The following is an 8641-nucleotide window of genomic DNA, read 5'->3' on the forward strand; positions in this document are numbered from 1 at the left end:
TACACATCCTTGATCACGTGTTTTCTTTTTTTGCAAGGGTGAATCTATGAGTATCACCCCCCCATCACTTCCTTCTGGCACAAATGAGCCCCCCACACACACACACTCACACATGCAAGTCTGCATGCACGCACATGAGTGTGTGGAACAAGCAAATAAGTCACCTGCACATTTTCTCTGAAATAGACATTTATTTCAAAATGTTTATTAAAAGGGCATGTCACATTTCTGAGCCTTTGGTGTGCTGCTTAATTGAAACGCACGCATTCAAAATATAAAAGGCAAACTTGCCTTTGATCTGATCGCCATCAAACAGGCTGAGCACTTTACTGCCGAGATGAGAAGAAACTTGTCCTTGTTCAAAAAATCCTGGACATCCTCCTTAAAACCAGGGAGGTCTCAAATCAAAAGGGAAAGGACTCTTAATACCCAACTGGGATGAGAAGATTTTCCGTTCTTCAAACCTCTGAACATGTACACATATCAAAGCTGAAAAACAGTTGCGTCTTTTGTCACATATCTTTGGCTACTTGGTAATCCTTCACCTTAAAGCTGCGATTTTAATCCGGCTCAATTCCTCCAAAATCTCTTGTTTGTCTTCTTTAGGTCTTTGGGAATTAGCGGAAGACCCACTCAAAGATGCGTCACTTAGTTTGCGTCACCCAGTGCGAGAGCTCACTGCGTCACCCCCATGCTGGACCTCCTCCTGCATCAGACCATACAGAATAAATTGCAATATCAGGCGCACAGCCTAAATGTAGTGGCATCATTAGAGTGGGTGTCACCCCCCCCCATTAAATTTATTTATTTTTATATGTCACAATATAGATCACCCAACAAATCAGTAGCCACCCAAAAGCCAGTGGACAACTTGATGACAGTCACACAACTGAATAAGAGTTCTGGTTTGAGCTCTGAGACATGGAAATGAGAGCTGACTCAAACTAACTCCTTATTTGTTCCCTGCTGTGTCATAACACCCCAGTGGATCTCAGAACACTCAGTCTAAATCGTCAGCTATGAATTAAGGAAATCCACTTTTTTGCTACACAAGGCAGATGTTTGGTTGGCAACCTTCAGTCTCGAAAGACTATGGTGTAAGCCTACAGCACCCGGTATTCCCAGGCGGTCTCCCATCCAAGTACTAACCAGGCCTGACCCTGCTTAGCTTCCAAGATCAGATGAGATCAGGCATATGCAGGGTAACAGTTGCTGTAATAAGGCAGATGTTTCTTTGGTTATTTGGCTATAACCTTTGATCGAATACAGATATTTCAGCACAGCTGGTTTCATTGCATTCTGCATTAAATACCCATCAAATAATACATACCATGATAGTATTATACAAAAATATCAAGATTTCGCCATTTTGGCCAGTAGTGGTGTCACACATACTTCTCGAGGGTGTCACCCAGTATACTCCACTTCCCCCCCCCCTCGCAAGACCTAGTGACACCACTGCCCACTCACTTGAGTGGCCCTGGAGCAGTTCATTCCTGTTCTTCTTTAAGCACTTGCACCATTACTGGGTTGGTCAGAGCGCGATACCGTAGTCTTTCGAGACTGAAGGATGCCAACTATGGTAAATGTCCACCTAGCACACTCCTTTTGTCAGTAGCCTATCAAATGCCCCAGAGAAGTCCACATAAGTAGGTCAAGATTATGATGGCCATCATTCCCTTTTGTGGAGTTCTGTCCTCCCATCCGATAATCAGGGGTCCGTGGCCTACGAATGTATTGGAATCTATGTTTCCAAGCCGTCATGGTTAATAGCTACCAGTAGACCTGTTCTTGCTACTCAGTAAGTTGTCTAACCCAGAAATAATAGGGTCTAAGGGGATCTTGTTAGCTCTCACACAACATATTTTCTTCCACTTCTGCCACCGTTCTTGTGACTTTAAATCCCTTTATGATCTCCAGTCCAGGAAGCCATGTACCAGGTGCTCACTTTGGACCACAAAACCTTATACTGGGGAACCATGATCAGATATCAATTTTGTTTTTCATTTAATGTAGCTGTGTGTGGGGGGGGGGGTAATTTGTCTGGAGTAGTATTGGAGAGGAGCTTATAAATCCTTTCATAGGGCCCAGTCATATCCAACTGGGGTAAACCCCAGCAGCCACAATGGGTCAACTCAAATCTGCACCAGCTCTGTAGCTGGCACAAATCCAGGTGGACCTGTGAGGATGAATCAGGCCCAGGAAGGCGAGTTAAATTTTGACCACTAAACCTGCCCCCTTCCCTGGCCTGATCTGCCCTCCTCCCCATCACACCTCTCCCCCATTCTGTCCATCCTTGGCCCTCTTCCACCCCCTCCCACCTCCCTTCCAACCCCTACACTGCCTCATGTGCTCTGGTGGGCATCTGGTGTCCATCTTGGTATGGATCTAACTGCTCACCACTTGTGGCAGTGGCCAGGCCCCATGTACTAGTGCTTTCACGTTCACGACAGTCACAAAGCTGTTTACGCTGACGAAATGCACGTCCTGTCAGCATGACCCACCAATAGGACTGGACCATAAGGCTGTAATCCTATGCCCGTTTTCCTTGGACACTATTGAATGCCCCATTGAACGCTATGGAATGTATTACTGAGTAAGCATTCATAGGATTGTGCTGTTGAATAGCTAAGAACTGGCCCATGGAGAATCAAATAACAGTAACGATGAATGCACTTCTCAGCCAGGGATTCAGATTGTTGAAACTTAACAGGACATTTGGGAAAGGAAAGGACGGCTTTCCTCTCCCTTTAACTTGAGCAAAACAGCTTAATTCACTGCACTGTGGATTAGCAGAAAATGGCCTACTTAATGTTCAGTGTAACTCTGGTTATAAAAATTTAAATCAGATACAAATTTATGCCTTTTTTTATTTCATGGGTGCCCATAAAAAGCATCCCGAGCTGTTAGTGAAACTTATAAGTGGACTGAAATACACACACTGCATGCCACGCACATTTGAGTTTTACGTTCAAACTATGAGTATATTAAAGTACATAAAAATAAGCATACATTTGTGCAGGCAGCTGGAGGGAGGAGGGTGCCCATAAGACCAGTTGACCCTTCCATTACGGCAGGGATATATATGGCAGGGATACACAGATACTTCCCCAGCCACGAGAGGAGGTGGCTTCAGGTAGTCACTGACCAAGTAGAGTAGCCCCTTGGTATCCATGGGGAATCGGTTTTCCCCTGCCCAGGTGGCTTCAGGTAGTCACTGACCAAGTAGAGTAGCCCCTTGGTATCCATGGGGAATCGGTTTTCCCCTGCCCAGGTGGCTTCAGGTAGTCACTGACCAAGTAGAGTAGCCCCTTGGTATCCATGGGGAATCGGTTTTTCCCCTTGCCTAGGTGGCTTCGGGTAGTCACTGACCAAGTAGAGCAGCCCCTTGGTATCCATGGGGAATCGTTTTCCCCCTGCCCCCCACCACGTATACTGAGAACCGTAGATAGTGGAGTCCCTTTGAAAACCATTTTTAAGAGTAAAAAAATGAGAAAGAAAGCCTTCTCTACTGTGGTGCTGCAAAACTGTGCCATTTGTAGGGCTGAAGAGCAGTCTTCTGAGCCCCACTAAGCCACATCCGGGTCCTGGCTTGCTCCAGAATGTATGGTGCGACCCATAAGTCAGTTACAGGAACTCAGAAGACCACTCTGCAGCCCTGCAAATGGCTTCACACCCCCATTCCTTCTCTTGTGGAGGCTCCCCTTTGAACAAAAAAAGAAGGGGGGGCACTAATCTTCCAGTGCCTCCTCCTTAACTAGGGGGGAGACCGAGGGGCCATATGAGCCCCCCTTGGCGAAGTACCAAGTGTCATAAAGGTATTTGAATAACAACATAAAACTTCTACCCTCTATTTCCAAAATTCCCCTCCCCCCATATTCACCAGCTGTAAATAGGCAGTGAATTTGGGAGAGGACTGGTAAACCAAAGTAATCACATTTGTTTTCTTATTGGATTGTTTATGCCAATGAAGGTGGAATGAATGAATGAATATTCCTCCCCCATTCTCCCCCCAACCTCTACTTCTCACCTTTTCTTTTTTTCCTCCCCTGACTCATGTTTTAAAATGTGAGCCACGGATTTGTAAACTGCTTTGATTAAAATGTAGCACTGTCTATATTCTAAACAAATAAGCATAGAGTTTTCAGGGATGGCCAGAAAATTGCAGGCTTCTGGGAAGAGCTTTTTGGTGCCTCAGCTGATATCAGGGGATGTGGATTGACTCACAACCTGAATCTGAGTATGTGGAAGGTTGATTTCAGAAAAATGAGCTAGACTACATAGCCTTGTTGTTAACTGCCTTGAGAATCACAACTGCAGCAAATTGGGGGGGGGGGGGAACCGTAGCATTAGAGGTTGTTTAGAGTGCCTCTGGAAAATTGTGCTTATGGTCAAATTGACTTACTTTAAGATTTTCGAGACAGCCGCAATGCCACCAGTGGGTTTTGCAGGAAAATGGATGTTATTATTTACTCATTATCAGACTAACAATTTTCAAGATATGGTTTATCATCTATAGAGTTTGTTCCCTTGTGCTGTAACATTGTCATGTTCCACTTAAATATTAGATCAGTGCGGGTGCTTTGAGTGGTTGCGAAAGTTGCTTCTTGTTCGGAAGGACTGTGATGCGATAAAGAATATTTGATCTATTCAATAAAGAAGCACGCATTAATTTGCCGAGCGCTGCTGCAAGGGCTTTTAGGGAAAATGCCGCATTTTGCAGTGCTCTCCGGTACGCCTAGTTGGAAGTTGTGCCACATCCCGATGTCTGTCTCTGCTGCCTTAGATAAATTCCCATGATTCTCAGATCCTTCTACGCGAGGCAGGGCGGGAGCATCCAGCTGCATGGAAGAGACAGTGGTAGGGACTGCTTAGCAGTCATCCTGGTGAGGAAAGAGCATTGCAGAGCTGCACGAAGGCAAACTTTTTGCTAACGAGGCCCTAAATGTTTAACTCAGCATTTTTCCCCCTAAATCAGTTGATGCAGACAATGATGAGATGGCTGGGAAGGCACGATTCAGCACACACCTGAAGGCGACTTGGTTGCATGGATTTTTTTTTTTACTAGACCATCTGGTGCCTGACCTGAGGCTCCTTTTCACATGGTCCAGAGAGAGACAGAAAGAGTGCTTCGCACAGGGATCACCGAGGGCAAACGCTCAAGGTCAGCCGGTAGCCAAAGCACAGGCACGGAAGTCCCAGTGCACACAGATTCTGTAGCTTAGTATTTGGGATAAGCTCCAGGGATTTCTGCTTTCACTCTTGCAAGAAGGGGAAAGAAAGAGCAATAAATGTAGGTCACGGCTGATGCACACTGAGTTTAGGAAAGCTACCAAATTGGTTTAGGGAGTGATATACGGAGCTAGACACAGGTTGATGAGATCCAGGTCGCAAACAGAATTGCAGGAGTTCGATGTTTTTTAATTACGTTCATGTTTTTATTGCGTGCATTTTATATTGTCCATTGTTTCTATCTCCTGGAAATTGTTTTATGCCAATAAAGGTCTCAATCAATCAATCAATCAATCAATCAGAATTGCAGGAGACCTAGGGAGATCTTGTTGCTTGGGTGTTGGGTCACCCTTGAATCTATGATGCCAGAATAGATGGGCCTTTGGTTTGAACTAGCAGGGCTTTTCTATTAGTGGTGAGGCTGTGTAATCACCCCAAAACTACCATGGGCTCCCAAAGCTTCTATTTTCCCCAATGACACATGAATTATCATTCGGCGTGAAATGTGAATGTGTTTTAAATTGTTGTTAGTTGCCTAGATTTATTTTAGAAGGCCGGGATGTAAATGTTTCAAATAAATAAAATAAGTAAGAAGGGGGTGAGCCATGACTTAAAGCAGGGCTCTCCAAACAATGGCCCGGAGGCCAAATGCGGCCCACCAGAAGATTGTACCCAATCCTCAGCATGGTTTTGGGAAGCTTTAACATTCCAGCCCTCAGCATAGGCTGATGGGTTCTGAGCTGTCTGTGACAGATCAGGAGAGAGCTCTAGGGGGGTGGGTGGGTGGGGGGTGGGGGACAGGTCGATGAAAGTGTCGACCCAGTATGCGGTGGCAGTGAAGAAGGCCAATTCTATGCTTGAATTGAAATTTCAGTTCTATGCATTGAATTGAATTCTAGGCTTGATCATTAGAAAAGGTATTGAGAACAAAACGGCCAATATTATAATGCCGTTGTACAAATCTATGGTAAGGCCACACCTGGAGTATTGTGTCCAGTTCTGGTAGCCGCATCTCAAAAAAGACATAGTGGAAATGGAAAAGGTGCAAAAGAGAGCGACTAAGATGATTACGGGGCTGGGGAACCTTCCTTATGAGGAAAGGCTACGGCGTTTGGGCCTCTTCAGCCTAGAAAAGAGGGGGACATGACTGAGACATAGAAAATTATGCATGGGAAAGATAAAGTGGATAGGGAGATGCTCTTTACACTCTCACATAACACCAGAACCAGGGGACATCCGCTAAAATTGAGTGTTGGGAGAGTTAGAACAGACAAAAGAAAATATTTCTTTATTCAGTGTGTGGTCGGTCTATGGAACTCCTTGCCACAGCATGTGGTGACGGCATCTGGCCTGGACGCCTTTAAAAGGGGATTGGATAAGTTTCTGGAGGAAAAATCCATTATGGGTTACAAGCCATGATGTGTATGTGCAGCCCCCTGATTTTAGAAGTAGGCTGTCTCAGAATGCCAATGCAAGGGAGGGCACCAGGATGCAGGTCTCTTGTTATCTGGTGTGCTCTCTGGGGCATTTGGTGGGCCGCTGTGAGATACAGGAAGCTGGACTAGATGGGCCTATGGCCTGATCCAGGGGGGCTGTTCTTATGTTCTTAACTACAATTCCCAGGAAGCCTTGCAGGTCTCTTGTTATCTGGTGTGCTCCCTGGAGCATTTGATGGGCTGCTGTGAGATACAGGAAGCTGGACTAGATGGGCCTATGGCCTGATCCAGTGGAGCTCTTCTTATGTTCTTATAGTATGCCAGGTAACCGCAGAGCATTCCGCTATGGAGATGCTTCCGTAGAAGACCTCCCCAGAAGGCTCTGCACCTACAGGCATTCCTTTAAGGGTAGCCTTTGAGAGGTAGGCTTTGAGCTTCACACACCAACCAGTAGGTGGTCGAAGTGATGGAAAGAGAGGGTGAAGAGATGGGGCTGCAGTTTATATGGCTTAGGGTGCAATCAACCAACTTTCCAGCACTGACCTAGCCACAGTGCAGCCCCAAGGTAAGGTAACAAACATGCCCTTACCTTGAGGAGGCCTCCTTGACTGCCTCCCCACTGCAGGATGCCATGCATGCCACATTGGCACAGCTATGTCAGTGCTGGAAAGTTGGTTAGGATTGTGCCCTTAATAAATAAATAAATAAATAAATAAATAAATAAATAAATTCAAACTGCAGGTGGATGTCCTGACATTATTATTTTATTTATTTCCCAATTAACAAAAAAAGTTAACAAAGCTCATAAGATAGTAGAATATCAGCAACCTGACATCATGTCCACCTGGGAAGGTGGTGATATGTATGGGGTGGGGTGGAAATTTGTAAAATCTGATTTTAGCCAAGTCTGATTTTGCTGATTGCAAACAAGATCCAATTAAAACTCATTCATTCATTCATTCATTCATTCATTCATTATTTTATAGGAAACTGATTTTTTTTTTGGGGGGGGGGGCGAGATTAAAAGATGTATAAAAGATATGATGTGGCCCTTGTACCAAAAAGTTTGGAGAACCCTGATTTAAAGAAACTAGATAGATCTGAATCTTCCCAGGCCCACCCTGAACTGCACTCTTGAAAGCTATACATTTGGCAAAGGCATCATGCAGCAACTGGTACCCTACACATGCCCAATCTTGTCTGATCTTGGAAGCTAAGCAGGGTCAGGCCTGGTTAGTACTTGGATGGGAGACCGCCTGGGAATACCGGGTGCTGTAGGCTTAGACCATAGTCTTTCGAGACTGAAGGCTGCCAACCATCTCCCTATACTGAACACTATCTCCCGATCTTGTCTGATCTCGGAAGCTAAGCAGGATCAGCACTGGTTAGTACTTGGATGGCAGACCGCTTGGGAATACCAGGTGCTGTAGGCTTATACCATGGTCTTTCGAGACTGAAGGTTGCCAACCAACCATGCCATCAAATTTCCCTCCAGTTCAAAAAACTTAAGGGCGCACCCATCGTATTGGCATTTACTGAACTTCACGACACAGTTGACGGCTTCCTCCAGCAAACGGGTAGTGCCTACTTAGTTGCCTTTGGACCAGCGTGCCTCGCAACACAGCATAATGCCCCTGTCAGCAATTTAAACAAAGCTCATTATCTCAATGGATCCATAATTAATAAATATGTGAAGGGATGTCAGCTTTAATGATTGCGTACTTCCTCGAGCTTTATTATATTTGCTTATTATCGGCGGCCCTGCCTCTTTGCTGGCTCCCACTCTCCTCTAAAAAGCCAGCTCACAAATGAAATGTGACAGGTTGAAATGGAACCTGAAGTGACGGCTCGCATACATGAAAACTATGTCCAGCACAGCAGCTGTTTGAACTGGGGGGACCTTGATGAGATCCTAGTCCTGAGACTCTTGCCTGGAGTCTACCAAGGACTTACTGTGGGATATGGCAGGCTGG

At 45.4% G+C, this 8641-nt stretch overlaps 2 pseudogenes; one reads left to right on the plus strand and one right to left on the minus strand.

Annotated features, from left to right (window-relative positions):
- Positions 1-1100: 1100 nt before the first annotated feature.
- On the minus strand, positions 1101-1220 carry LOC136662880 (5S ribosomal RNA; annotated as a pseudogene).
- A 6609-nt stretch (positions 1221-7829) lies between these two features.
- Positions 7830-7949, plus strand: LOC136662832 (5S ribosomal RNA; annotated as a pseudogene).
- The last annotated feature ends 692 nt before the right edge of the window (positions 7950-8641 follow it).

The sequence above is a fragment of the Tiliqua scincoides genome, chromosome 11 (genome assembly GCF_035046505.1).
Source record: "Tiliqua scincoides isolate rTilSci1 chromosome 11, rTilSci1.hap2, whole genome shotgun sequence".
NCBI lineage: Eukaryota > Metazoa > Chordata > Lepidosauria > Squamata > Scincidae > Tiliqua > Tiliqua scincoides.